This window comes from Stegodyphus dumicola, chromosome X1 (genome assembly GCF_044657685.1).
Source record: "Stegodyphus dumicola isolate Sdum_Otavi_A_Nest chromosome X1, ASM4465768v1".
In the NCBI taxonomy this organism is placed as follows: Eukaryota; Metazoa; Arthropoda; class Arachnida; order Araneae; family Eresidae; genus Stegodyphus; species Stegodyphus dumicola.
The window spans coordinates 46,149,805-46,169,866 of NC_140780.1; the positions used below are offsets into that span (position 1 = coordinate 46,149,805).

Below are 20,062 nucleotides of genomic sequence, written 5' to 3' on the forward strand. Positions count from 1 at the left end.
AACTCAAAATGTTGTTGAGGAAAGCATTAATCCCACGGTGTTAGAAGCATTAAATGGACCATATGCTGAAAATTGGCATAATGCCATGCTGTTAGAATATAACTCGCTTGTTCAAGAAAAGGCTTGGGAATTAGTAAAAAGACCTGAAAACAAGAAAGTTATTGGTAGCAAATGGGTTCTTTAATTAAAATATAATCACGACGGCACTATCGAAAAATACAAAGCTAGGCTAGTTGCTATAGGGTGCGCTCAAATCCCTGGTCTCGATTTCACTGAAAACTTTTCCCCTGTTGCTAGATTAAGTACCATAAGAACAGTTTTAGCCTACGCAGTAGAACACAATCTCAAAGGTTACCAATTAGATTTTGTAATGGCCTATGTAAATGGAAATTTAGATGAAGAAATCTACATGGAATTTCCCGAAGGTTTTCGCGATGAAACTAATTCAGATAAAGTATGTCTTTTAAAGAGATCATTATACGGTCTTAAACAGTCAGGACGTCAGTGGTACAAAAAGTCGGATGAAAAATTAAAATCTATGAAATTTAAATCTCTTAATTCAGATAATTGTGTTTATATTAAAAAGACACCTAACAGTGAAACTATTATAATCATTTATGTAGACGATCTTATCGTTTTTACCGATTCTAAGCAAACGCATGAAATAATTCGCGATAGTTTAGCTTCTGCTTTCAAAATGAAAGACTTGGGTAAATTACATTATTGCTTAGGAATAGAATTTTACCAAAATTAGAATTCAATTAAAATTTCTCAAAAGAAATATGTTGATGATATTTTAAATCGGTATAATATGCAAAATGCTAATTCCGTGTCTTCACCTAAAGATAACAGCAAAAAATTATCAAAAGAGATGAGTCCTAAAAACGAAAACGAAATCGCTGACATGAAAAATATTCCATTTAGAAATATGATCGGATCACTAATGTACCTTTCAGTAGCTACTAGGCCAGATATCACATACGCCGTGAATTTCTTCTTGGCATAAATAATGGCTTCAATTTATGAATTTATTTTATTTAATGAGCCAATTTTTAACTGTTCCTGATTATTGTTTCTCTTTACAATGCAGGTGAAAATTTGAAAAGCCTGTTAAGTTATTTACTTGTCAATTACTAACAAACCATTTTGCAAAAAAGCACTAATTCCGAAGCCGCATCTGTACAAGGATAACAGAATACATAAATCAAAAAGTTTGAGATTAGCATTTCACAACAGAGGTGATTGTAGCTGGCATCTTATAGAAAAAAGCATTATATGCATGTTCCCAAATATGAATAAACTATCATTTTCCTGCAAAATAGAGATCATTATACCTGACTTCTAATAGTAGAAACATTATACACTTATTCATGGATACTAATAAAATACCTTACCAACAAATTACAAATATCCTGCTACTACATTTGGCCATTATGTGCAACTTTGCACAGCCTTAAAAAACTAGAAATACTAAAGAATCAGTTTTCTTTCTTTTTTTTTCACTTTATATATAACTTTTTTCACTTAGAGCTATACAACTTTTTTAAATACTGAAAATGGAAGACCTGCTATTTTGAATGCATTCTGTTTGAACAATGAGATATGACAGGGAAAAGAGGTCTCTTAATTTATCACTGAAATAAAGAACAGAATGAGTAACTGGGCTCAAACTTCATAACTGTAAGAGAAAAGATTATAGAAGAATGCATGAAAAGTGTTATCATTGGAATTTTGGAAATTTGTATGATAAACTTAAAAGCTAAACATTTTTAGTCTAATTTGAAAATAAAATAATTTTAATAAAAAATTCCTATATCATATATTCATTATGAGCAAGAACTAAAAATGTTCTGAAAACTATGTTCCTCATCTAAAATGTTACATTTGTTTTGATGTTCTGACTGATGAATAAAAAACATCTTATTCTAACAGCACAAGCAAGTGATTAGACTGAATTTAAATGCAACTCATCAGATAACTACATTGCTCTGAACTAACATCATAAATGATTATTACAGTAGTAATTTTATTAGTGGCATAAATTAAAAAAAAATTCTAATACTTTGCAAATATCAGCAAAATCTGCAGATTAAAGACTTTTTTTAACAATAACTATGTTATTTTTTCAATTTCTGTTAGAAATATTTTATTACTTTCCAAACAGTAATTTAATGCTTAATGAGATTCCAAACAACATTTTTCTAAATTTAGAAACATACTACAAAACAAGAGACACTTTGTTTAAATTTGATTTTTAATTGAACTCAAACATGACCCTAATGTATTCATTATATGTCTTATTAAGTTATAGTGAAAATTTATCCTACATCATCAAGTATTTAAATACATGCAATAGCTGTTACAAGTTCTCCCAAGTTACAGTTTCCCTTTGATCAACAGGAAAATAGGGTTATGATGAGTTTCGGGATCCTAAGACTAGGCAGTAACCAGGTCCTGCGAGCTTGCAAACGAATACAAAGAATTATTTAGTTTTGAATCCATAATTGATTTAAAGCAAGATGTACAACTTGATTGCAGTTTTCTATAAATTAATTTTACAATTTAGAAATTCAGAAACGAATAGGCAGTGAGACGTACTGTTTCCTTGAACAAGAATACTTGTAAAAATTCCATTACGAGACGAGTATAGTGATGTTGTAAATAACATGAATAAATGAATGAGAGAAAAATATTTTCCCCCATATAAATAAGACATTAAATATGGCAACAACTTTGAAAATAATATTTTTTTTTTTTTGTCTCGTACAAGCAAATACTACAGTGAAAAGACCTCAGACCATAAAACACAGACAGTAGATACGTCAAAAAGCAGAACACTTTTATCATCACATGTTGCTGATAAAAACAAAGCATTAACAGTTCACTCAAAAGCCATCCCTGTTTCGAGACCACTGTCTGAGTGACTAGTCATGGTTGCCAAGTTGCCACATGTGCACTTTTAGTACTGCGAACTCCCAGATATACAATCAGCAACACTGAAATAATGTATCAAGAAGGAAGAAAGGTACAATCGCAAAAACTTGCTAATAAATACAGTGATCCGATATGCAAATTGTCCAAGTTTGGTGCTAATGAACATGATCACACACCCTGCAGTGGTGCTGCAATCATGAAGTGAGCCCTACATAAACCAGCACATAGATGAAAATTCATAAGTGAGATGATCATATTGCAACCCTAGGAGGACGTTAGTAAGTGAAAAATGTCGGGTAGATGTGCGAAAAGGCACTTCTCACAGTTAAGTGAGTTTTAGAGAAGCCTGATCATCGGTATAAAAACCACAAGCTGGTAGATGTGTTGGCCGTGTTGCTTGCCGGGTCAATCGAAATGTCAGATACCACAGTGTCACTGTGTACATGATTTGAAGGTGTCTGTTCAAGACTTGTGGGCCCATTTGTCTCATGACAACATCAGACATCCAATCAACTCAATGCCGGACCATGTTATGGCATATATTGCAGCAAGAGGCAGTCTTACATGCTATTGAAGCTGCACTGTATTTATCCAATTGTAAACACTGCATTTTTTTAATTGTCTTGATCTGGGGATCAAGTTAATCTCTCATCTGTATTATAAAGGGTATTAAATTTCATTTGAATCCGATGCTCCCTTCTTGGTGCACTAGTTTCAGTGTTCTTGAGTTTACTATATATGTAGTGTTGGTGAGCTGGTTTTAAATTAATATTTGATTATTGTAGATCCAGAAATTTTTCAGTTTTGCTAAAAATTTTGCTAACGCTAAAATCCAATTGCATGACTATGTACTATAGTTGGGGGTCAGAGCTCGAACTTTGAGAAACATGGTCGTCCAGCTCTCTCATCACCTCACCATGAGGAGTGCAAAGAAATCTATCCTATTCATTGGAAGCGAGTGATCTCAGAGCCAGTGGCATAAATAAGGGTATGCAAGGAATTCCATCACATAAGGGGCCAAAGGCTTAGGGGGCCCTTAAATGTCCTGCTGAACTACATTTACATATTTAAACTTAAAAGACGGATTCTATTATATATACAGTCAAAAGTCTTTAATCCGAACGTCCATAATCCGGAATGATCTATAATCCCGACCTCAAAGCTACAAACTTTCTGTGCATAATATGTTTATGCATGTGCGTTTAATGTATAAAGGACGGTATAAGCTAATCTAAAATTATCTAATTATCTATTTTAGTTAATGTTGCAGATTGCGTTGTTCCTTAATTTTATAATAGGATTCGACTTATCATTTTTCGCGGACTGTTAGAGCAGTTTTATAAAAGTAAGCTTGAACTTTCTATTATGTTAAAAAGAATTTCCGATTCTGGAGCTGCCAAAGGATTTACAAAGCGAAAGCATGTTTCGATGTCCATCAAACAAAAAGTGGAATTGCTACAAAAAAATGTATAAAGGCATGTCCTTTGTTTCTCTAACCATAACGAAATCTGTTTATTAATTACATGCTGCTCTGCGGGTGGGGGGGGGAGATGTCGTGGCACACAATGAACTGGAAGTTGATCTGTCAGCACTATCCTTATCTTCAGGACAAATTTTTTATTTTATTCGGCTTATAATTCCTTACTAAATGTAGTATTTCATCTCGATGTGCTTCGTCTTTGATATGATTTAAATCAAATTCCTCATCATTATAAATATCACGAATACACATTAAATAGTTTTCTGGTTGCAATTTTCTAATTTCGACTATGCGTAATGTATGCTTTGCGCATTCGCACGTTGAAAGAAATGTTTAATAAAGTCAACAAATAAATATTAAGCTTTTTTTTTGTAAATTTGATACCATTTAGATCATAATTGCTCACTATTTCATAAATTACGGTTTCATATTTTTAATTTTATAATTTCTGCATGCCTTCTTACCAAATTTAAATTGATGATCTATAATCCAGAAAAACCAATAATCCGGAATCGCCGAAGTCCCGACGAGTCCGGATTAAAGACTTTTGACTGTATATAGAAACTTTAATTCATTTTCCCTTGATAAGTTCAGAATTGGAGTTTAATTAAAAGGAGATTAATTATTATTTTGATATTTTTTATCTTGTATTTCTTCCCCTTTCGCTTTTCATTTCTATTTTTAGAATTTGTATTACTATGAATTCTTATTTTAATTTTGATATGTTTGGATTTTGTGTTAAACCTCTTTTACATGATTACTAATATTAATATAGCTGAGGAATAACCTTGCTTTGAGGCCAATTTACTTTTAACTTTAGAATCTTTAAGTATATATATATATATATAATTAAAGAATGGAGAACAAACTAAAAAAGATTTTTGTGGTCAAGAACTTTGCACACTGAGCTGCACAATTTAGAAAACAAATTAAAAGAAAATTCTTCGTGCTTATGCTAAAAAGTAGCTTAGATACTGTGGTTCTGGTGACAAATTTTAACATAAGTAAAATAAACAGCAATGAAAAGTGTAAACATTAAATAAACTATATTATCACTAGAATATTTACAAATAAAATTCAAATCTAATTGTAAGTACTATGTTGATCAAGGTACAAACTTTACACAATAGAATAAAAGTGTGACATAAGACTTAAGCAAAAATACAAAAACAAAAAAGCGGTAAATGGTAGATTAGCCCAATTTGAATCTCATTACTGACTCTTCAGGGAAAATTTTATAATGATTTTTGAATCCAGCTAATTCCATATCGCGTTTCATCGAAACAGACAATTGCAACTGCATACGAAGCTCTTTTTGAATATCAACTCAAAAAAACCGAGTCAAAAACTTTAGTCTCAATTCTCTGTTTCATTTCTCGACGTGTCCGCTTGAAAAAACACATTAAGGTGTAAGAAAAAACTATGCCAATGTACAAAAAAAAAAAAATAATAAATAGCAATCTGCTATTTGTCAAAATTACAAGATTTTTATGGAGAACCTACTAGCTTATAGAGTTTAAACTTTGTGAACGTAGCTAAAAAATTAAATTAAAAAATTAAAATTAAAATAAAAAGCGAAGAAGACTATAAAAATATTGAAAGGGTCTTGCTATGACCAAAAATCAATACAAGGGAAAGAAATTTTTTTTGAAAAACAGACCTGGAACGGCGATATCTTCTTGCTGGACCCATGCTAAATCAAAAGGAATGAAAGCCTCGAGAAGGGAAGTAGCCAACCAACTGGACAGGATGATGTAAAAAGGAAAGAAACCTCATGATGAAAGAGCCAATAAAAAGTGACTGACCGTTGGCATAAACCTGACTCAGTGTGATGGGGGGGTGGCATTTAATAGAATTCGTCTTCTTTTAAGTTTTTAAGGGCCATCTTCCTATATGGTGCAGTGACGCAGTTCCATATATGATGCAGAAAAGGGGCCCTTGGAAGCACATGAAACAGTTAAATTCAGTGTTTGCAAAAGTTAATATTCCATCATTCGAATATGAAATGGTAACTACCCCAGTTCAGGCATAGGAGTCAGCAGAAAATAGGAAAAGTTCCTTTGTATTTCTTAGTCTCTTACCTGAAAATTATTAAAGGCAACCCCCTGAATGAAAGGTTTCTCCCTTTGCAATCCCAACTCTAAAAGGGAGTGGAAGTGGAAATTAATTGTAACTATTTATTATAATGTAATTATTTTATATATTAATTCATTATTATGAATGAATAATTAATAGACAAATTTTGTATGTATAAATAAAAAAGTAACTAGGCAGGATTCTAGTACTTAATTTCGAATTACCTTTGCAAGTTAAGGGAAACGTGGTATAGTATTTGCAGTTCGAAATTTTCACAATATGTCATTCTGAAGCGTTTAATTTTGTTAATATATTGAATCTGTTACTAGCACTTCCATTAAACCCAAATCAAAAAATCAGGACTAATATTAAGCTTGAAATTGTATTTATTAATGTGAATGATTTTTACAATTTAATATAACATGTATTGCATTGGTTCACTATAAACGGCGTATCACTTTTCAAATTGTTGCCACCAAATAATTTCACCCTGTATTATTTTTAAAGAAATTAAATAAGGAAGAATCTGCATAAATGTATGTATGTTTCTCACACTGTGACGAAACATTACCTAGAATGTTTGCATGTATGGTTCTCACAATGCAAGAAACGACGATGCAGTTGCTCCAAGATGCAGGGTATAGAGACGGAAAATTTTTGGATTTAGACGTATGGAACATTCTAAAATGGCAGATCAATTTTTTTAAATCTTTTTTAGACTAATAATCTGGAGGGGTAAATCATTCGTAAGTATCAATTGCTAACTCCAGAATTTATGCTTTCCTTTCTTAAGGACACAAAATCATTGACGAATCATTGACGTAAGTTGAGCAGTCGTGGCATGAAAGGACTTTGCCCCACACACGTTGAAATGGTGTCCTCGTCCAGGAAATGCAAAGAATTTATGACACCACATTTAGAAAAAGAGAGATTTCCCGTTTCTTAGGGATTTTTGAATGAATTCAAGGCCAGAGAAAAAAAGAGGCAAGTTTTATGCAACAGGCTAAGAACACAAAGTTTCATTCTGGTTGCTTAAACATTAAGCGGCAAATATTCCAGTTAATTTTTTTTTTTTTTTAAATTTATCGAAATTCATCACTTCTTCACTCATGGGGAGAGGAAATGGATTGGATGAATATTTTTACTTAAAATAATGAGCAAATCAATATTTATCCAATTTTTCATATCAAAATTTTCGAAATATTCTCACATTGCAGATAAAGTGCAGATTAAGAATTCTTTAAAATTTCTAAATGAGAATCAAATTTGAAGGCATAGAACTCCTAAAATATATCTTATTTACTAAGCATATTTTAATGCTTGAGGATTTATATGATTTGCTTTAGAAAAGAGAACAGCTGTGTTTCTTAGCCTGTAAATTACCCATCTAACAAAAATTCACACTAATCTGTAAAAGATAATTCTGAAGATATTAACTTTGCTTCAAAAGAAATATTTTAATTTCCCTTCATTTGAAAAAAATACAATAAATTACAATTCATTTTAACAACGTGAAACATTTAATCGTAGAATTCAGCAATGCGCAATAATTTGTATGTTATTTAAGCGGAACTGAAATGAATTATTATATAAAAGTAAAGCACTCAAGGAATATTTGCCTAAGGGAAAGAACACCTTTGTGGAGTACTTTCTAATCGTTATTTGAAATGAAACTCTAAAGTTTACACTTTTGCTTTTAATTTATTTTAATTTTTATTCTACTTTTACTTTCCACAGCATTCAGTACGTGAAATCATCAATAATAATATAATAATGATAATGAAAATGACATCATACAATTAAAAGTATATACTACTTCCCAAATTTCGATAAATTAATTACTGAAAATATTAAGCATATCAATGGCAGCATTGACCTAATAGTTTTAAATTGCATTTCAACATCTGAAAGAACACGAATTACATTGCCATTTTCACTACACAGACGAATGGAATATTTCAGAAAAGAATTCTCCCCCTTTATTACAATATTTCAATAATTTTCACAAATAAAAAATTTAGTTAAAAAAGTTTTAGTAGTAAATGATGCGATTTTCACTCATAAAATCTCTTTTAGCATTATTCTCTTTCATTTTTTTTCCTAATAGATAAATAGGTTCCATTTATATATGTTCCCATACATTATATCTATGTTTCATATTTTTGTCATTAATAAATTAATGTTTAAGATAAAAAAAAAGTTATACGGCTTAATTTATAAGCAATTTAAAAACTGGAAATCTGAGGTCATTAATTTCTGAAACAGAAATAGTTGTTTTAAGATATAAATAAAAAAGATAACAATAATCAAAAATATCAATGCTCCTGAGATATATCGCGTTTTTTGCTTTTTGATCCACCTGGGGTAAAAAAAAACCTATTTTCATTAAATGATGTTTTGCGCATTTCTCTAAGAACTGCGCAAAACTTGTTTCATACAATTTTATTTTTATTAATTACGAAGAAACATTACACTTGTTTCCTAAACAAGTATTTATGTATACAGTCAAAAGTCGTTAATTCGGACACCCATAATCCGGAATGATCTATAATCCAGACCTCAAAGCTAAAAACATTCTGCACATGCGCCGACTTGACACATGTGCATAGGCGTTTACACGTGCACGTAAGACCTTCACGACTGCGCATAAGCGTGTGCGCAAGCGGAGAATACGTTTTTGCGTGCGCGTTTAATTATAACAGACGGTATAAGCTAAAATTATCTAATTATCTATTTCAGTTAATGTTGATGGATTGCGTTGTTCCTTAATCTTTGAATTGGATGCAGCTTATTATTTTTTGCAGACTTTAAGAGCAATGTTATAAAAGTAAACTTGAACTTTCAATTATGTCAAATAGAATTTCCGATGCTGGAGCTCCCAAAAGATCTACAAAACGAAAGTATGTTTCGATGTCCATGAAACAAAAAGTGGAATTGCTGCAAAAAATGGATAGACATGAAGAAGATGACAGAGAGGTTAGTGAAAACGAAAAAATTTCGATTGACAAGTTAGTCGGTATTCTCAGCACAGCAATTACGGGACTTGAACAGCGAAACTTTGTAACTGAACAAGAAATTATGTCTGTTTATAGAATTAAAGAGAAAGTATTATCACATAAAACGAAGCAACTTAAACGACTTACACTGAAAGAAATGTTTAATAAAGTAAACAAATAAATATTAAGCTTTCTTTTTGTAAATTTTGACACCCTTTAGATCATAATTGTTCTTTATTTCATAAATTCCCCTTTCATATTTTTAATTTTAGAATTTCTGCATGCCATCTTACGAGATTTAAACTGATGATCTATAATCCGGAAAAATCGATAATTCGGAATCGCCGAAGTCCCGACGAGTCCGGAGTAACGACTTTTGACTGTACTAATTTTAGAATCTATGCGACAGAGTGTAAGTACTCATCTTCAAATATACGTTAGTGTCAATAAGCTTAACTACAAATTATTAAACATTTCTGGGAACTTGAGACTTGGAAGGGAATCGTCATATTCTGCTACAGTGGGTATTTAAATTTAAATAAATCCTTATACCATAAGTATTTTGTGTTTAATTTTAAAATTTCCATTTCATATTACACAGTCATCTTCAAAGATCTTTGGATACAGGTCAATAAAATTTGTTTCTACCTGTTTATTATTTCATCCTCAACTTGTGGAAGAATTTCCTAAAATTATTTGAATATCCAGCATTTTTAAAAGGAAAGTGGACATCTTTACAGTAAAATCTTAGATGAAAGTCTTACTGTGAGTCAACTTCGGAAGACACTGGAAATTTATGGTGGAGGCGAGGTCCCTTTCTTTGCTAAACAGCTGCATTGAAGTGTCAAATGCTATCTTCAATATACTTGTAATTGGCTGGTGACTCAGAATAGTAAACTGAACTTGCTCTTATTCTAATGACGTTCCTCTAATCTATTCTTTCTCTAGGAGGTGCAAATTTTATTAAAGATTTTTGTCTTTATGATGAATTTTGGCCACCAGTGTTATAACTACAATTATTGAGGGGGAAAAACATTAGAGAAGAGCAGTGCGGACTGAGGAAAATTAAAAGGAAACAGGAAAAAAAACTTTAGCGTTCATATTTTTTATAAAAATCATGTATTCAGGTAGTCTAGTGTACCAAAACGTTTTTTAAGAAGACAGGGGAAAAAATTTTACCGCACATATTTTCTCCAAAAATTGTATGTTCAAATAGTTTTTTTATGAAGTTGTAAATATGTTTTATATTTAACAAATGTATCATTTACATTATAAAAGTTCTTATTTATTACTTGTATATTATTGCATAAGTCTTGTTCGTGAGTTGAGTAAATCACAGAGTATTATATATTACTGTAATATCTTTTCTGTATATTTATCTATTATCTTGTCTGTCATTTTATAATACAATCAGCTATTTAAGTTTGCTAAATTAAGCGAAAAAAAACTTAGATTGGTGTAGACTTTATATAAAAATTCAAAACATATCAAATAGCCCAGATGTGATAAAAAAATCATTATGAAAACACTGGCTCGTGGAAGACTTGATTTTTTTTTAACGTTTTACTTTTTTTTTTTTTTTATTTTTAAGCACATTAAATTTATTGGAGGGATCCCGGAAATTTTTTGCATAGGGTTCCAAGAGTTCCAGTTACGCAACTGATCAGAGCCCTTGTTTTTTGAAGGAGGCATACAGAGATGCACATTTTGAAAAGCCTTGGCATCGATGTATCTATTATATAATTCAAGGGAAGGTCTTCTTTAACCAAATATGGATTTGATATTTTGATCAGAATATGTGATGTTGACTCTTGTTATAATATCGTATGAATGCTTATTGCAGCAAAAAATAAAGTTTGATCGTGAGCAATGTTTAGCTCTAAAATTTGCTTAAAAGCAGTACACATAATAAAGCAGCGTCTGATTTGACAGAGTTTTTACTTCTTTCAAACTTATCTAAAAAATATCATTTGCAGCAGCTGAAAACTATAATACAGTAAAAAAAAAATCTCTGAAACTGAACAGAAATTGAATCAAGGTGAGATTATGTTAATTGATAAAGGCAAAGCAACTTCAGAGCAATGGGTATATAACCAATGGGACGGATGCCTTTGGCAAGGACTTTTTAAGGCAAGCTGGCTCATACCCATGTTACACATGGGAAAAACCATGAAAACTCCCATGCAGCAAGCCCATTCATTGGAATATGAGCCCAAGTTGAGCTACCAGTGTTGAGTGACTTTACCTCACCCACGTGGTATCTAAATCAAGGTCATGCAGTTTTATAAATAATGAGAAGGGTACTATTTCAGCAATAGAGAAAGCTGATGAAGATGTGTATGGTGGGGTAATTGCTATATTGTTAAGATGTTTACTGTCTTGTATAAACAAAAGGTTGGCAATAAGATTGCTGTCTTATGCAAAGAACTAATACAGTACAAAGTCCGATATCCATACATCAAACTATCAATTATCTTGACAGAAATTTATTGCAAAAGGGGAAAAGAATTAGATTCTGAAAGTAGTGCCTCGCTTTATATGTTTATACTTCATGCACGCACAGTACACATTTTTTCATAATGTTACAAAATGCCCAGCTGCAGTAGGATAGGTTTCCTGTAAAGCGGGGTTCGGGTTGCCAGATTTGGTATGAAATCGCCCATTTGGCGACATTCTATAGATGGAGCAAGAACATTCTAAAACGATTTCTTACCAGACTTTTACTGAGAATGTTCTCAAAGGCAAATCAAAAGCTATATATACCCTGCCTGTACAAAGAGTAGACTAGTATCAGAAGCATGCTGAGTTCAGTAGTAGTGACTTGAGTTCAGAGATTAGCTTGAGAGCAATCAACTGAGTCAGGAGCTATACTTTAGTGCTTTGCTGTGAAACTGTCTTCACCATTACAGCTTGATAGCCTGAAGGCTGTGCTGCTGATTGTTTCAGCGTGCTTATTGTATGCTATTTATTTTTTTATGAGTGTAATGGGTCTTTGGAACTATGGAGCTATCTAGTGTAATACTGATGAATAAATTGTATTTTGGTTATTCATTAATTGTTGTCATCAATCACTGCAAATCCAAGAACATGTAGAATGCAACAATAATAAAGTATGTGACAGACAGTGCTTCTTAATTTCAGTCTGGCACTAAATTAACATTCTACAAAAGTTCATTGCTGATTTTACACCTACTGAATAACATATCTCTGACACCAACCTGACAATAATTTTGTATTATTTGTGCTTTCATCACCATGTCATTGTCAACTCATAGCAGCTTGATAAATTGCCCATACAGAAATGTCTAAAGCATTCTTTTTTTAATATTAGCAACTGAAAACCAAACACCATGGTAACCTTTTATGTTGATTGCTTGATGATGATTACAGACTTCAGCCAAAGGCACTGTGAAGCCTTGAGTTCATAGACAAATTTAAACAAGATTTATTTCCCTATGCAAAAAAATAGACTATATAAATGACATTGTAGGCTAAGAGATTACATTTAATGCTATCTGAGCTGAAAAAAAAAAAAAAAAAAAAAAAGATCTGTTATTCAGATAAGCCTTACGTATATGAGAGAATTTATTTATTCAGGCTCAGATATAATTATAATAACTAACTAGATGGACTAACTAACTAGATGGATAACTAACTAGAAATATGGACACTTAACTAAAAGATGATGAACTGAGATGACTGCATCACAATGGGAGCAAATTGGTTCACACTCTGCTTTTAGTAAATAGTCATAGGTAATTCGTGTGTGACCAATTCTAAGTCGAGTAAGTAGAACTTCCTCTTTCCGGTTCCTAGTAGTATCCCAGTATTCAATTCTAGTTTTCACACTTCTTAACTTATCTACTTGACCATCCTAGTGTTTCCGCCATTTATCTAATATTTTCTTGTTGACGACTTTCTTGATATCGTTAGGAGGGGCAGTGCAACTGTACATATCAATAGCCGACTTTGCTTTTGTGTCTGCTAGCTCATTACCTCTTATGCGTACATGCCCGGTTATCCAGCAATACAAGATCTCATATCCACACTGCCTTAAATTTAGATCGAGAATGATGATATCTACTATAGCAGGGTTCTGGGCATCACTAAATGCTAATGCTTTTAAGGAACTACACGAGTCTGTGTATATTACAAATTTTTTCTCACTTAAAGTGGATATGCATGAGAGCGCACAATAAATAGCAATTAATTCTGATGTAATAACTGAGCAAGCGTCAGGCAATCGTCTGCCTACAATGTGGTCTCTAATAATAAAAGATATGCCAACATGTCCAGCTGCTTTTGATCCGTCAGTAAATACTGGAATATAACTACTGTAATTTTGCCTGTGCTCAAGAAAAAGCTGCCTGTACACCAACTCATTCGTTTCTCTTTTGCCAAGATAACGAAAAATATCGAGGATCTGAAACTGAATATTTTCCCAAGGTGGCATTTCAAAATATTTTACTGCCTGGATGTCAACTGTGTCATTTGATAGTCTTCAAGTAGTGAGCGAACCCTCAGCAGAAAGTAAGGTACACAAGAAGGTCGAGCATTATGCAGACGCTCACACGTATCATCCAACGGAACTGCCTTACAAGGATGGTAAAGTAGAATATCTTAAAATAGTAGCACAGAGACAATTGCTCACGCCTTAAATTTAGTGAAGGTTCATGGCAATCTACATATAGGCTTTGAACTGGAGAAGTTCTGAAAGCTCCAGAACAAATCTGCAATGCCTGATGGTGAACTGGATCTAGTCTAAATAGAACAGAAAGGCTGTGCTGATCCATACACAACTGAATCTTAGTCCAATCTAGAGTGTACAAATGCTCTGTAAATGCGAAGCATTGAGCCACGTTCTGCACCCCAGGTGATATTCGCGAACACGTTTAATATATTTAGTATCTTAAAAGACTTCTTCCTCAAATATTGAACGTATGGAAGAAAAGTCAGCCTTCGGTCAAATACCAACCCTAAAAATTTTATTTCATGTACGACTGGAATTTGTGAGCTTTTAATATAAAACCCCGGCTCAGGATGTTTTCTACAGGCTCAGGATGTCCGTTTTCTACAGAAATGTACACAAGCAGTCTACAGAAATGTACACAAAATGCGAATCCACGATTTGAGGACCATGCCTGTATCCTGTTGAGAGCGATCTGCAATTGTCTCTGCACATGCCTCATATCTGCCCCTTGGCAACTTCTCTGGAGATCATCAACATATAAAGAGCCTGAGACACTTGCAGGGAGTTTCTTTAGAACAGAGTTTATTTTTAAACTGAAAAGTGTCACACTCAGAACACAGCCTTGAGGCACACCCTCTTCTTGTACAAAGACATCTGAAAGTATCGAGCCAACTTTTATTTGACAGGTCCTCGCCTTCTAGAAATTTTGGATAAAGATAGGCAGGTTGCCTCACAAGCTACTAGTGTGCATGTCACTAAAATACCGTATCTTATCATAAGCTTTTTCTATGTCGAAGAAAACAGAAACCAGGTGGTTTCTTATGACAAAGGCTTTACGAATAGAGGTTTCCAGAAGGAGCATATTGTCGATGGTAATTCTGTCTCTACGGAAACCACTCTGATATGGGGAGATAATGCTGTTTTTTTCAAGGTAATATACTAGACTGTGGTTAACCATTTTTTCAAACAGTTTGCAAAGACAACTGGTAAGGGCTATTAACCAGTAGTTGGAAGGATTTTTCGGATCTTTTCCTGGCTTTGCTATGGGTATAATTATAGCTTTCTTCCAGGCACTAGGAAAGGTGTGCTCGTTCCCCCACTCGATTATGAAGAGCAAAAAGGGCAGTTAGTGACTTAAAGGAAAGACGCTTCAGCATTTCATAGCTTATACCATCTGGATACAGACTAGATTTATGAGTATGGGAGAGAGCTCTCTTTAGCTCAAACATGCTGAAATCACCATTATAGGGTTCCAAGTTAGAAGAATTGAAACGGATGGGTAACTTCTCGGACTGACGCTTAAAAGAAAGAAACACTGGTGGGTAATTTCTGCCACTGCAAATGGCAGCAAAGGTCTCACCAATGGCATTTGCTATTTCAGCAGTGTTGCTAATCATCCGGCCATCTTTTTCCAGAAGAGAGAGTGAATGGTCTTTATCTATCCCACATCCCTTTCTAACTCTTTCTCAAATTCATTTGCTTGGCGTACAGGATGTTATTGATGACACATAGACGATCCAAGAATACCTCTGGCTCTGCCATCTTACTCGCCTTGCATTTGCTTTAGATTTCTTGAAGGCAATAAGATTTAACGAAGTGAGGTATATACGGAAGACTTCTCAAGCTTTTCTCTGTTGTCTCAGTGATTCCTGTCAATCGCGGTTCCTCCATAGTTTTGACTATTTCCGGAAACTTGTAGATTTGAGAGGTATAGAAATCGTAGCTGTCTGAATGATTGTATGTATAATAATTTCCACTGCTTCATCGATGAGCCCATTGTTCACCATTTGCTCACTGATTTCGGAAAGTGACAAGAAAAGTTCCCAGTCGGCTCTATCTAAAATGAAGCGAACAGGTCTCGGACTGGATGAGTCCCCAAACCCTGTAAATGGCACGAATACAGGAAAGTGGTCGCTATCTAAGGCATCGTTTCCAACACTAAAAGAACACAGTGGCAGGAGTGAAAGTGAACAGATGGCAAGATCAATGGCATGAAAGGTCCTAGTTGGCTGATGGAAATAAGTTGATTGACCATTATTAAGCAAACATACTGAATGATTTTCAATTAGCTTTTCAATCTGTCTACCTCATACATGATCTTGCCATTGATCTTCCATCTTTACTACCCCAATAAGGGCTGTGAGCATTGAAGTCTCCTAGAAGTACAAAAGGTTCAGGTAGCTGCTCTATGAGATCATCAAAATCTTGTTGATCAATGTGTTCATTCTGAGGCAAGTAAATGGAACAGACTGAAATTAAAATACTAAAATTAATTTGTATAGCGACAGCTTGGAGGTGTGTGATTAAATGAACAGTACTGGATGGGTAGTCAAGTGAAGTGAAAACACCAACAATTCCACTGACACATTCACCATTCGGATTATCTTTCCTTGCCAGAGCACATCTCTGAAACTTTGCATGTTCTTCTTGTTTTAGCATTGTTTCCTGTAGTGCAAAGCCCACAGGCTGATGAACATCGATCATCTCCTTGATGTTACTAAGATTTTGGTGGAAACCGCGACAGTTCCAAGATATAAAACTAGTCATTATGTCTGATGTTTGTTTTTGCAGTGCTGTTTCTTAGTTTTCCGCAGGAGGAGATTTTTTTTAATTTCTAGGCCCTTTTCAGTTTCCATATTATCTGAGTCAAAAGATTCTGACATCATATCTTCTACAGAACTACTTTTCTGATTATCAACCGTATTAGTGCTTTTTTGAGGGATATTTTTCTGTTTGGTTTGAACTACCGTTTCCTTCCTCTGTATCGAATGAGTTGGTTCTTTGTTAATTTCACTTGCACTGCTTCGGGTTTTTAATGACGGAATGTTGGGTGCACTGATAGATGTCTGAGTTGCAATAGATCTTGTTGATTTTACTGCACTGGCAAAAGTTGTATTTGGGCGCAGTTGGGAACTTTCCACTATTCTCCTAGCTTCAGCTTACAAAATGTTTCTATTCACTTTAGTTGTCTGAACTTCCTTCTCCAGTTTCCATTTTGGACATGAACGAGAAAAAGCTGGGTGCTCACCCTTGCAGTTCATACACAATGGCACAGCGGTGCACTTATCACTATCGTGACCAACCGTCAAGCACCAAGCACACGTAAGGTTGCCATGACAGGATGTCTTAGAGTGACCAAAACGCTGGCATTAGAAACATCGAATGGGGTTAGGAATATATGGTCTTACAGGGCAGCTTAAATATCCTGCTTTAATATTCTTCGGCAGATCAGGCGATTTGAAGGTCAGGATCACGTGTTTCGTGCCAGTCAACTAACCTTCCTTACGCATCTTGATGCGCCTAGCACCACAAACATTTTGGTCAGCTAACTCGGAAACGAACTCTTCTTCTGAAACACACAGAAGGTCAATTTCTGAGATCACACACCTCAAAAAAAAATTCAATTTTATGCGCTGACACAGTTATAGCAACATGTCCAAGTTTGGTTTTTGACAAAAGGGAAGCAGACTAAGTTGCCAACACAGTATCTATAAGCAGGTCTCCAGAACGGAGGCCCACCAGCGGCCGAGCGGTAAAGTCGCTGAACACTGGTAGTTCGGTCCGAGGTTCGAATCCCGCGAACGGGCTGGCTGCATGGGCGTTTTCGTGGTTTTCCCCATGTGTAACGTGTATACGAGCCAGTTTTCCTTAGAAAGTCCTCCACGAAGGCATCCCTCCCCTTAGGCAGATACCCTAGTGTGCTTTGCCATAATTAAATACACCACACCACACCAGAATGGAGATGCTTATGTTCTTTGGTTCACCTATGCAAGAATGGATATATTTGCTTACTACAAAAGGGGACATCTTTTGCAGTTCGACAGAGGGACTCGAGACTACAAGGAAGCGTGGACTATCAGTAACTACTTTGGCATTTGCATCGGTGCGTATTTTCTTAGTAAGAGATTTATCAATTACCTGTATACTTCGGTCTTTTCGTTTGTTTTGATAAGTAACATAGAAGCCATATTTAAGAAAGAAAATATTCGGGTCCGACAGCTCCGCCCACCACGGAGCCCAACAAGGGAACACAGATTCCTGCGTTAGGGCTAGCCAGACTTATATGCAAACTGAAGCGCCACAGTCTGCTTTCCCGAAAGCAGGTATTCCCGAGAGCTTATCCCCAAGCCACTGACACAAGGACTAGTGACCAGACAATTGACACCTGTGAGGACGACTAAGGTGCCTCTCGTTTAGCTGAAGCAGAGGCCAAAGCAGTGTGTTGGAGACAGTACCTTGACCCTCAACTACCAGGACCCTCCTTTCCAGCGACACGGGTCTCCATGCACAGCAAACACGTGGGCAGTTTTCTCGCCACTCGAAAACTAGAAACAAGAGCTGTTTTAGCTTCTCGTGACAAGCCCCAACCTCCAAAGAGGAAAACCACAAGGGAGAATGGAAGGAAAAAAGGTATCATTACAGAAGAGAGGGGATGGAACAGAGGATAGATCACTGGGGCTCCAGAATCGTGACACCCGTCTCACCAAGAAGATGATTCCCTGAAGGGCTAGGGTACCTTGAGATTGCCACACCCGTACTCACGAAAGTGAGCCCCTGAGGGGCTAAGCATTAAGGTAATGAGCTAAAATGAGACACTACTTGAAATCTGTAGTATGGTTTTAAATGCTGTAGTATGGTTCTAAATGCTATGGATGATGAAGAAAGTGTCAAAGAGCTTGCCGAGAGTGAAAAAATTTCAACTGGCACTTTACTGTAATTCTCGACTTGGCAATTGCCGGATTTGAACAATGGAGCAAAGGAACTTTGTAACTGAATAAGAAATTTTTTGACGCAACACTTTATACTAAAAGAAATGTTTAATAAAGCAAAAAAATAAATAAATAAATAAACACTGAGCTTTTTTTGGAAAATTTTAAATCCTTTAAGATCATAAATACTTCACTGCTGCATAAACTACTATTTCATATCTTTAATTTTATAATTTCTACATGTCACCTTACAAGATTTAAACTAATGATAAAAATCCAGAAAACTCCAAAATTTGGAGCCGCTGAAGTCAAAATAAATCTGGATCTCAGACTTTGTACTTTGCTTATGGGTACAGTTGATTGTATAGATGAAATGGCAAACATGTATGAGAAAGAAAATCTATGAAACGGTGGGAAAAGGTTTTCAATAAACTGCTAACGATATCAGTCATAATGCCCTCATTTTGATGAAATCAGTTGCCACAATACACAATTTGTTGAGTTTCATCTTATTGTTGAAAGATGTCTCAAAACCAGAAAGAATACATACTTCCATAACAATAGGCCAATTCAAAGGAAGTCAAAAAAATAAATAAATAAATAAAGATTTCTTCTGAATATAGATTAGATGCTGAAAGCAGAAACAAATGTGCTAGATGGATAAATGGATGAAACATGAACTATAGTTTGAAAATATGCAATATATCATTATGCAAGAATTGCTTTACCCCATATAGTACTTAAATGCATTGCTATAATAAAGAAATCTTCATAAGTTTTTTTAAACATATTGTATATATATATGTATGTGTGCGTGTATGTGTGTCAAAGAAATTCAGAATATTTTCTCAGTGAAGCACAGATTTTCATAAAAAATTCAGCAACTAGCGAGTAGATATACTCACTAGTTACTTAATTTTCTATGAGATCTGACATACTAACTTGTATAATGAATTCTCATAAATTTAAAATCAGATAATTTGAAGATCCAGTGAGTTTGGACAGAAAATAAACTCCCAAATCTCAATGAGAAGAAATAATTTCTAAAAAAGTTTTGACACTTTGATCAGTTTTAGCTAGTCTCTACTGCTTGAATTCATAATAAGTCTAGGTTAGATTTATAAATAAAGGAACCTTAACCCGTGAATCTTGAAGTGAAATTTCAGTACATTCTAAA

At 34.3% G+C, this 20,062-nt stretch overlaps 1 protein-coding gene across 1 annotated transcript in view; it reads right to left on the minus strand.

The window, feature by feature from the left end:
* Positions 1-20,062, minus strand: part of LOC146993133 (UPF0462 protein C4orf33 homolog) — a 62,564-nt gene that overhangs the window by 16,370 nt on the left and 26,132 nt on the right. The window lies entirely within an intron of this gene.